Raw genomic sequence first — 9508 nt, 5'->3', positions numbered from 1 at the left:
GAGCCCCAGCTCTGGAAGGCTCAAGCCCATCACATCCAGAAAGCTGCCCAGCCCCTCCTGAACTCACTGTGTCTTCCCCAGGACCAGAGATTTCTCCATGTTTTCCAGTGAGACCTAGGGCCTGCTTCTTTCTTTCTCACTCTGGTCTCTCCATGCCGTGTATTCTCTCTCTCAACTAGACGCCTCAGTCTTGACCACATCTCTGTAGGTGAACCTTACAGCAGTGAACTAATGTCCTAAGCTCACGTGGTGTTGCTACAACACTAGTGACATCACAGGGGATTCCAAGAGCTCTCCAGGATACAGTAGAATTCCAGAGAAGAGACTGCTGATGTCATGGGGCACAGCCTTTGCTTCCTTGCTAATTCTTCATGAACTGACCAGAAGCTGATGTTTCTTTCCAGGAATCTCTGCTGTGACACAGGGGAAGCCATTCAGCTCCTCCTCCTTCCAAAGCAATAGATTTCTTTCTGCTTCATTAGAATCTTTTCACTACTTCACCCATGAGGAGTTGGAAGCTCATTTATAAACACTGACAATAGTTGGCCCTTCCCATCCTATGGGGAGGCTACTCATTACCCCATATTTCCCCAGAATACTCTTCAGTAGGAACATTAGTAAATATTACTTAGAAGTTTAGAGGTGGGAGAAACAGATAGAAAATACAGGATAGCCTGGAGAGGAGCTGAGTGTCTCTGCCCTAGGTTATTTAAAGGAAAGCCAAGGGGTGGAACAAAAGACCTCCCCCGAGTGCAGACCATCTCAGACACCTGCACTCAGGCCCATGGTCCAATCATCCTCTCTATGCAGATCTGCTGATTATAACCACTATGAAACCTAAAAATGGGCTCCAACCCCATTCTAATACCCATACCCAATAATAGAAGAAATAAAGCATTCCAAGAAATTAGTCAGGATGATGTGGAGGAGGAGGACTGTGTCCCTTGAAGTAAACAAGTGCCTAGAGAAGGCTAAGGTTAAGGGAAGGTGGCCATTGGTAATTTGTAAGTGAGCCGAGACTCTTATGAGACACAAACTGTTGTAGAATGTCCTCTCTACATACACGTGTGTTAGGGCTCTGTAGCACAACATAAGTGATAAAATGAATCTCTATATATATTGAAAAGAGATTTGTTATAATTACTTACAAGCTGTACTGTGGCTAATCCAACAATGGCTGGCTATGGATAGAAAGTCAAAGAATCCAGTAGTTGCTCAGTCTACAAGTCTGGATATCTCAGCTGTCTGCAGTCTATGCTGTAATCTCAAAAAGTAAGGTCTAATGCCAGTGAAGAAATGGATGTGCTAAGAAGGTAGAAGAAGCAGAGAAAGAGGAAAAACTTCCTTCTTCCAGGTCTTTCTATAGGCTTCCAGCAGAAAGCATGGTCCCGATTACATCTGGATTAAAGATCTGAATTAAAGGTGTGACTTCCTACCCCAAAGATCCAGACTAGAAAAAGATCTTCCTACTTCAAATGAAGTAGAAATGGCTGACAGCTGTGCGCTCTATTTTCTGGGTGTTAGTTGACCTTAGATGTAGTCACACTGACAACAAGAACAGTCATCACAGTTGTGTTCTCTTCTTCACTGATATTCATGAGCAATTGACCAGAGAGTGAAAAGAAAGAGGGATGATGATCCAAACTCACATCTGGACCTCCTGTAGATCTCATGACATGATGATGTTCAGTGCCACGGACTGGCCCACCGGGAGTACCACGACCGTAGGAGAATCAGGGCTTGGGTAGTCAGGAAGGCAAGGATTCGGCAACTGACAGACAGACAACTCACTCAAAAGTGGTTTGAATCTGCTGCAATTTTACTTCTGCAAATCAGTAGTTTATATACAGAAAACTATCAAGTCATACAGGGAACAACAAGAGCTTGGCAATAATTCAATTACATCATCTTTTAAAACAGTAAGCATATAATTATTAATCGGCACTAGACATATCTCTTCACTCGCAAGAACTTTATGACCCAAAGAACAGTCTGTGTTTTTTAAACTTAGTACAGTTCCTAGACTTGTGTAGGCTTCTTGCAGCTGTGTCCTTCATCTTTATCTCAGCTGCTCACTAGTTTATTATTCATTTTTACTTTTTTGGTTCTCATGACCCACTTAGCCAATTTGGATGCTGCAGATCCTCCCTAAGTCTTTCTTCCATTCTTTACCATATATCTCTTCTAATATAAAACCTTTTTACCTGCTGGAATATGGACTCTTGTACTTTTACACCTGTAAGGGGAAGGGGTTCTGTTGTAGTCCTTAAGTTTTCCATGCTGAACTTCCTCAACAGAGGGGCCATGTTTTCTGCCATAAATCACTTTAGTTGGGATTCCTAAAGGATTCCTAGTGGGTGAGTGTTCATTCCCTAGAAGTGCCTGAAATATTATAATTTCTATTATCTAGAAACTTGAGGCTTGAGGTCTTTAAGGAATTCTGCTATATCTAAATAAGTTCCATGTCCAGCTTCCCCTTTCCTCCATAGTTCACAACCCAAGCATTCATTAATTTTGGCTGTGTTTTATAGATTAATTAGACCATTATCAGAAAAGCAGTTATGCAGAACCCATAGCCCAGGGAGCTCATGATCTGTGAAGCACGTCTCCTTCGAGAAGGAGGCATAACACGGGCACTCTGCCAGGGACCTCCAGGGAGCTTAGTCCCGTGGGACATGTATCTCCTGTCCGCTATTATTGACATAACTTTTCATGTCATACGGACGACACTGGAGTTGGTGTGGCAGTTCAGTGGCCTTTTTATGACCATGGATGGCTAATATAGGATGAAATACCACTCTGTGCATTCTTGGGTAGGAGGGATCAACTAGAAATCCAGTTACAAAAGAATTCAGTCAATCTCTGTAACTGAAGATTTGGAATTCAAATAATTATGTTATGTCTTGTAGGAACTGTGTTGTAAAAGGGTCCAAAAGGCAGAAAATGGGTACTCCTTCCTTAAAGAAATAGGAAGAAAGCAAACACACTGGACCTGAAAGAAAGAGTGGGGTGTCAGAAAGAGCCTGTGAATTTGGACTTGAACTCCTACAGGCCACATCTTGCTTAATCCATGCATTCTGAGAAAGGAAAAAACTCCTACTGAAGATAGGAGAACCCTGGGAAGACATCTGTGGGGTCTTCATTGTAAACAACAGCTACTAGCCTCCTATTGTTTTCTAAGCAAAAACGATTTATTGAGTTTGAAGTTTCTCTGGTGGTTAAAGAGGCAGGATTTGGAGACAGCAGCAACAGGAAACAAATCATACTCCAAAGTTAAATCATGTTACAGAGCTCACCACTGACACTAACATGATGAGCATGGGCACTTCAGTGTGTGCCACCAAGAACACTGGGCTTGTGCCTGGTGCTGCTTTAGAAGTTTTCAAAATCTATGGATCTGAAAATGGGATACAGCCTTCTCCAAATCATCAAGCAGAATGGCCTCATCCATTTCTTTAGAACATAAGCTTATAAGGGGTAGAACTTCTGATGGGAACTCTTCCACCAAAACACTGCAAGGATGGCCAAAGGTGCTGGCAGCCAACAGCCAATCCCCATGACCACCCTGCAGCCTCCAAAAGGGGCTTCAATGGGCAAATTTACCAAATTTTCCTTTGTGGCTTGTGTGATTGTCACTTATTTTAGAGAGAGTTACATTTTCCAATATAAATTCTTTGAAATTATTCACGTTGGACATAGAATTCTATTCATAGAGGGTCAATGTTCTTTGCAGTAAGCTGAGATTAATATTTTCCCTTTTATGGCTTGCTGTAATGGCTAATCTTGGCTGTCTACTTAACATGTAGTGAGCATTTGACTTCCTCAGACTAGCTTGTAGGTATGCTCCTTTGGCATTTTCTTGATTGCTAATTGATGAAGGAGGGCTCAGTACTCTGTAGGTAGTGGCATTTCCAGGCATGTGAGCCTGGGCCATAGAGGAAAGGTAGCTGAGCAGAACAGTGAGCAGCATTCCTCTGTGGTTTCAAGTCCCTGCCTTGGGATCTTGCCTTGGCTTCCCTTGATGATGGACTGTAACCTGTGAGGTTAATAAACACTTTACTTTCCCAGATTGGCTTTTGGGCTTTTATCAGAGCAACAGAAAGCTAACTAGAACATTTGACATATTCTCAGAGCATGCTCTGATAACCCATCCTTTTCTATGTTGTCTGTAGCCTCTTTTTTCTACAAATACAAAGTTTGTGGGCACTGCATCTGTTGCAATACCCAGTCTACCAATCTCACAGACTGCTCACATAACTCTACTGAAGTATTTTTTATTTTTTAATTTCATACGACGTATTTCTGTCTAATATGGCATGCTCCCTACTTTTCCCTCTTTAAATCTATCTATCTATTTATCTATCTATCATTTACCTATTTATTTACTTTCTTACCTATCTATGTATCTATCTGTCTCCCTCTCTCAACATTGGGGTATTCCTGGCATAAAGAAGAATTTGGAAGAGATCCTTCATTTTTTATTTTATTGGATATTCTCAGGAGTATTAGTTGTCCTTTAAATGTTTGGTTCAATTCTACACTGATTCTGTCCTGGTCTAGGCTTCTTTTTGTTGGGCCATTTTTAATTACTGCTTCTATATCATTAATTAGTATGAGACTATTTAAATTATTCACATTATCTTGATATAATTTTGGTGGGTCACAGACATCTAGAAATTCATCAATATTTTGAAAAAAATTGCCAATTTGGTGGAATGGAGATTCTTAAGGTTTGAATTCCCTCCATGTCTCCTTTTTCCTCCTGTGTTTTATTATTTTCATCCTCCTCTTCCTATTGGTTAATTTGGCTAAAGGTGTGTCCATCTTGTTAGTGTTTTCAAAGAATTGACTCTTTGTTTCACTCTATCTTTATATTTTTCTGTTTATTTCACTGATTTCAGCCATATTTAATGGGACACCTGTATCATACTCTTTCCACAAGGCTAAAAGACCATCATGAAAAGTGGGGCAGAAAGATTATAGGAGCCAGAGGTCAGGGAGAATTAGAGCAAACAGTGTCTTCTGGCCATGACAGGACCTTATGACCCACAGCACCTGTGGTCACTTATACAATATCAAGCCAGTAAACTTTCAAACATGGTATTGTATTCCCCCAAATATTGTGCATACTAATAAACTTATCTAGGGTCAGAGACAGAGCAGCCACAATATTAAACATAAAGGAAAAGCAGTGGTAGCACACGCCTTTAATCCTAGAATTCCAGAGGCAGAAATCCATGTGTTCAAGGATTCAGCCAAGCATGGTGACTCACGCCTTTAATCCCAGAAAGTGAGCCTTTAATCCCAGGGAGTGGTGGTAGAAAGCAGAAGGATATATAAGGCATGGAAACCAGAAACTAGAAGCATTTAGCTAGTTAAGCATTTGGCTGGATAAGCATTCAGGCTTTTGAACAGCAATTCAGCTGAGACCCATTCTGGATGAGGACTCAGAGGCCTCCAGTGTGAGGAAACAGGACCAGCTGAGGAATTGGCAAGGTGAGATAGCTGTGGCTTGTTCTGCATCTGATCTACCAGCATTCTCCTCAATAACTGGCCTCTGGTTTGATTTTATTAATAAGAATTGTTAAGATTCCTGCTACAATAGAGTGGGAAGGGTGCTTGAGCCCCTTCTCTTGACTGATGACCTAAGGATGAACAATGGCTTCTGGAAGAGGGAGAGGCAGCTTTCTTCAAGAGCCTGCCACTGGGGTTATTTAAACGTAATTTAATGATGAAGATACAAAGTTGGGCATCACAGATGTTGGGCAGATTTGGATGAATTACTGAGAGGAGTTTGGGGTGAATATGATCAAAATGCATTCTATGAAATTCTCAAAGAATAAGTGAAAATACATTGAAGTATATTCATTAAATTATTAATGTAAAGAATGGATTATTATATAGAAATAATTTATTAAATAGCTTTATTGAATTCTGTTAACTCTAATGTGTCTGTCCACTTGTGGGATCAACCATGGAGCATTATCTATTCTGCCACTAATAATGTTTTATTCCAAATGGAAGCCTAAAAAATGGGAAAAGGATTGTTTTTGTTTTTTGAGGCAGGTTTTCTGTGTGTACTTTTGGTGCCTGTCTGGATCTTGTGCTGTAGACCAGACTGTCCTTGAACTCACAGAGATCTTCCTGGCTATGCCTCCCAAGTGCTGGGATTAAAGGCATGCACCACTAACACATGGCTGGGGAAAGGATTTTTATCAACTATTTATCCAATAGAGGGCTAATATCCAAAATATGTAAAGAACTAAGAAAAACTGAATATCAGGAAAATGAATGACAATTAAAAATGAGTTACAGAACTAAACACAATTGTCAGTAGAGGAAATTCTTGTGTCTGCAAAACACTTAAAAAATGTTCAGTATCCTTAGTCATCAGGGCAACACAAATCAAAACTACTTTGAGACTTCATGTTACATGAGTCAGAACAGATAAGATTAATAAAATAAATGACATCTAATGTTGACAGGATGTGGAATATGGGAAACACTCATCCATTGCCAGTGGGAATGCAAACTTGTACAGCCACTTTGGAAATAGGTGTGGCTGTTTCTTGGGAAGCTAGGAATCGATCAAGACCCAGCTATGCCTCTCTTGGCATATACCCAAAGGATTCTTCACCTACCACAGAGACACTTACCTTCTCAACCGTGTTCATTGCTGCTCTATTTATAATAGCCAGAAATTGGAGACATCCTAGGTGTCCCTCAACAGATAAATGTCTAAAGAAAATGTGGTTCACTTACAGAGATGGGCTATTACTAAGCAGTTAAAAAAGAAAAAAAGAAAGAAAACCATGCAATTTGCAGGCAAATGGATGGAGTTAGAAAAAGTCATCCTGAGTGAGCTAACCCAGACACAGAAATATAAATATGGTATGTTGTCACTTATATATGGGTATTAGCTATTGAGTCAAAGATATATCAGTATAACCACAGGTTAGGTATAGAATTAGGGAATCACAGGGAGGGACAGATCTCCATAAAGAGGGAATGAAATAGATTGCTATGGATGAATGAGTAATGGAGTGTGAAACAGCATGGTCAAATGTGGAGGGACACAGAAGAGGGGTAAATGAAGAAATATAGGGAGAGAGAGGTAAAATTAAGGGCCATTTGAGGGATCTTATAGAAGCCTAATAGAGTAGAACCACTCTAAAATATATACATATATGAGGGATGTAGATGAAACAGCCAAAATGGAAAAAAATACAAAAAATCAAGAAGACAGAAACCCAACTGGATATCTCTTGTCTCCAAATAAAGCTTCCAATACTGGAAATGGGTTACATTTAGTACATTTGTTGGCAAATGGGTGCAAGTGAAAGTGGGCCTGTAACTTCATTTGGTTTTCTTGATTTTGTAAGCGAGGCTAACTGAGGCTCAAAAGAAGTAGATGCAGAGTCAGGCATGGTGGCATACCCCTTTAATCACAGCACTTAGGAAGAAGAGTCAGGCAGATTTTTGAGTTCTAGGCCAGCCTGCTCTACATAGTGTGTTCTAGGAGAACCAGAGCTACACATTGAAACCCTGTCTTGAAAAACAAAAAAAAAAACAAAAACAACAACAACAAAAAAAAAAAAAAAAAACAGAGTTGAGGCACTGTTTTCTTTTCTGTTTGGGAACAGCTTTCATTGAAAAGACAATACAGAGCAGGGCACAATGGTTCCAGCCTGTAACCCCAGCACATAGTTGGCAGAGGCAAGAGGATGACTGTAATGTTAAGTCCAGCCTGGTGTACGTAGTGATTCCTAGGCCAGCTAGAGCCACGTAGCCACGTAGTCTCATTTTAAAAGGAAGCCATCTCTTCTCTACAGTTTAACAGAGTTTAGAATTTACCTGTGAAGCAGTCTGAGCCTGGAGATTTCAGGGTAATGAGGTCAATTACTAAATTAGTTCCTTGTTTTTTATGGCTTCACCATGATACCTGACAGAAACAATTGGGAGAGGAAGGTTTTATTAGGCCTCACTCTATCACAGTGGAGAAGGCATGTGGGGAAGCTCAGTCTGTGGAGTGGGAGGCTGAGGCTGTTTCCATGGCAGCTGCCATGGCAGCAGACCAGGAAGCTGCCCATAGGCTCAAGGAGCTAGTCCTGAAGTAGGCCTAGGCTAGGCTTTATTGCTCAGAGGCTCAGCTGTAGGGACCTACTTCTCCTAGGGAAGTCCCTCCTAATAGTCCCCAAACTCCCGAGGTTGGACCAGCAGCTGGAGGACAACTATTCAAAGCACCAGACAACCCTGTGGAGAGGTTCCTAAGATGCTGGGAAGCAGTCTTTAGCTGGAGGAAGTAGCTCCCCGGGGAGAGAGGTAATCGGGGTTCTATCTTGTCCTGTCTGTTCCCTTCCTGTCTCTATGTCTCTGCTTCCTGGCAGCCATGAGGTAAACAGCTCCCATCCACCATATATTCCTATTATGATGATCTGCCCAAGTCAACCAGGAACTGAACTCACCTGAATTCACAGCAGGATAAACCCTCCTCTCCTTAAGCCAGCGGTTCTCAACACTCCTAACACTGCAACCTGTTAATACAGTTCCTCATGTCATGGTGATGCCTGAACCATAAAATTACTTTGTTGCTACTTCATAACTTTAATTTCGATGCTATTATAAATCATAACCTTAAATCTGATATGCAGGATATCTGACATGCAACTTCTGTGAAAGTTTCCTTCCACTCTCCCAAAGGGTCTGTGGCCCATGAATTGAAAACCACTGCCTAAGCCATGCTTTCTAGATTTTCAGAATATTATTATAAAATAGGATAAAATATTTTAAACGGAAGTCACGCCAGGCAATTTACTATATTACACCAGCATATTATTTTACATCTTATCTCTTTATAGAGAAGCTTAATAACTAATATAAAGTTTACATACAGTGGTAGGTAGCATCTGTTATCTGAAAGCTAATGTACATTTTGCCTCATGGTGTATTTCATAGGAAAGATGAGGTAGTTAAGCATTTGTTATGAGTACATATAAAAGTCATCTTTTAACTTTATTTGAAAATGCCAGGTATCGGGGACTATTGGGGTCCAGCCTCTAATAGTCTCCTTTGCAGGGTCCATGGAAGAATCTATCAACCAGCTGGGAATCTATTCTTTAAGGTCGGCAAATCAATCTACGCACGCAGAGTCATTTGGTCCATTCGCTTTAATTCTCTTCCCCGTCCCTTGCTTTACAGTTATATATCCCCCAGAAATCACAATCCTCCCCTCCACCCAGGACACCCAGCCTGAACTTCCTCAGGCAGTGATTGTCCATTATCAGGATCAAATGGAGGGGTGATAAGAATTACAATGAGGGGCAATAGTTGTTAATTACCATTTGCAACTCAAAGGGGAAGTGACTAATGAATTGACTAAAGGCTAAATTGGGTTAATATCTAAGAGGGATCTTATGTGCACAATTGTAGTCTAAAATGTGTTTGGTAAAGAATGTTAAAAATCTAAATATTCCTAGAAGTGGTTAGGTAAGGAGTTAGAGGTCTAAAG

General features: G+C 40.7%; 1 protein-coding gene across 2 annotated transcripts in view; it reads right to left on the bottom strand.

The window, feature by feature from the left end:
* LOC143267330 (disks large homolog 5-like) overlaps positions 1–415 on the bottom strand; it is an 85532-nt gene extending 85117 nt beyond the window's left edge. For both annotated transcript variants that reach the window (XM_076544754.1, XM_076544757.1), the window contains exon 1: positions 68–415. The gene's annotated coding sequence lies outside the window, so the exon portion shown is untranslated. The remainder of the gene's footprint in view (positions 1–67) is intronic.
* Positions 416–9508: the final 9093 nt, after the last annotated feature.

Source organism: Peromyscus maniculatus, chromosome 9, assembly GCF_049852395.1.
Source record: "Peromyscus maniculatus bairdii isolate BWxNUB_F1_BW_parent chromosome 9, HU_Pman_BW_mat_3.1, whole genome shotgun sequence".
NCBI lineage: Eukaryota > Metazoa > Chordata > Mammalia > Rodentia > Cricetidae > Peromyscus > Peromyscus maniculatus.
The sequence above is the reverse complement of the archived record's forward strand: the minus strand, read 5'-3'. Positions and strand labels throughout refer to the sequence as shown.